The sequence below is a fragment of the Mesoplodon mirus genome (assembly GCF_964341445.2).
Source record: "Mesoplodon mirus genome assembly, chromosome: 2".
NCBI lineage: Eukaryota > Metazoa > Chordata > Mammalia > Artiodactyla > Ziphiidae > Mesoplodon > Mesoplodon mirus.
In genome coordinates this window covers 218,586,097-218,588,081 of record NC_138977.1, presented here as the reverse complement: position 1 = coordinate 218,588,081, position 1,985 = coordinate 218,586,097, and positions in this window count along the sequence as shown.

Here is a 1,985-nt window from a genome sequence, read left to right as displayed (position 1 = left end):
TACATATCGATAATTACCTTAAATGTAAATGGACTAAATGCTCCCACCAAAAGACACAGAGTGGCTGAATGGATACAAAAACAAGACCCATATATATGCTGTCTACAAGAGACCCACTTCAGACCTAGAGACACATACAGACTGAAAGTAAGGGGATGGAAAAAGATATTCCATGCAAATGGAAACCAAAAGAAAGCTGGAGTAGCAATTCTCATATCAGACAAAATAGACTTTAAAATAAAGACTACTAGAAGAGATAAAGAAGGACACTACATAATGATCAAGGGATCGATCCAAGAAGAAGATATAACAATTGTAAATATTTATGCACCCAACATAGGAGCACCTCAATACATAAGGAAAATACTAACAGCCATAAAAGGAGAAATCGACAGTAACACACTCATAGTAGGGGACTTTAACACCCCACTTTCACCAATGGACAGATCATCCAAAATGAAAGCAAATAAGGAAACACAAGCTTTAAATGATACATTAAACAAGATGGACTTAATTGATATTTATAGGACATTCCATCCAAAAACAACAGAATACACATTTTTCTCAAGTGCTCATGGAACATTCTCCAGGATAGATCATATCTTGGGTCACAAATCAAGCCTTGGTAAATTTAAGAAAATTGAAATTGTATCAAGTATCTTTTCCGACCACAATGCTATGAGACTAGATATCAATTACAGGAAAAGAGCTGTAAAAAATACAAACACATGGAGGCTAAACAATACACTACTTAATAACGAAGTGATCACTGAAGAAATCAAAGAGGAAATTAAAAAATACCTAGAAACAAATGACAATGGAGACACGACGACCCAAAACCTATGGGATGCAGCAAAAGCAGTTCTAAGAGGGAAGTTTATAGCAATACAATCCCACCTTAAGAAACAGGAAACATCTCGAATAAACAACCTAACCTTGCACCTAAAGCAATTAGAGAAAGAAGAACAAAAACATCCCAAAGTTAGCAGAAGGAAAGAAATCATAAAAATCAGATCAGAAATAAATGAAAAAGAAATGAAGGAAACGATAGCAAAGATCAATAAAACTAAAAGCTGGTTCTTTGAGAAGATAAACAAAATTGATAAACCATTAGCCAGACTCATCAAGAAAAAAAGGGAGAAGACTCAATAGAATTAGAAATGAAAAAGGAGAAGTAACAACTGACACTGCAGAAATACAAAAGGTCATAAGAGATTACTATAAGCAACTCTATGCCAATAAAATGGACAACCTGGAAGAAATGGACAAATTCTTAGAAATGCACAACCTGCCAAGACTGAATCAGGAAGAAATAGAAAATATGAACAGACCAATCACAAGCACTGAAATTGAAACTGTGATAAAAAATCTTCCAACAAACAAAAGCCCAGGACCAGATGGCTTCACAGGCGAATTCTATCAAGCATTTAGAGAAGAGCTAACACCCATCCTTCTGAAACTCTTCCAAAATATAGCAGAGGGAGGAACACTCCCAAATTCATTCTACGAGGCCACCATCACCTTGATACCAAAACCAGACAAGGATGTCACAAAGAAAGAAAACTACAGGCCAATATCACTGATAAACATAGATGCAAATATCCTCAACAAAATACTAGCAAACAGAATCCAACAGCACATTAAAAGGATCATACACCATGATCAAGTGGGGTTTATTCCAGGAATGCAAGGATTCTTCAATATACGCAAATCAATCAACGTGATACACCATATTAACAAATTGAAGGAGAAAAACCATATGATCATCTCAATAGATGCAGAGAAAGCTTTCGACAAAATTCAACACCCATTTATGATAAAAACCCTGCAGAAAGTAGGCATAGAGGGAACTTTCCTCAACATAATAAAGGCCATATATGACAAACCCACAGCCAGCATCGTCCTCAATGGTGAAAAACTGAAACCATTTCCACTAAGATCAGGAACAAGACAAGGTTGCCCACTCTCACCACTCTTATTCAACC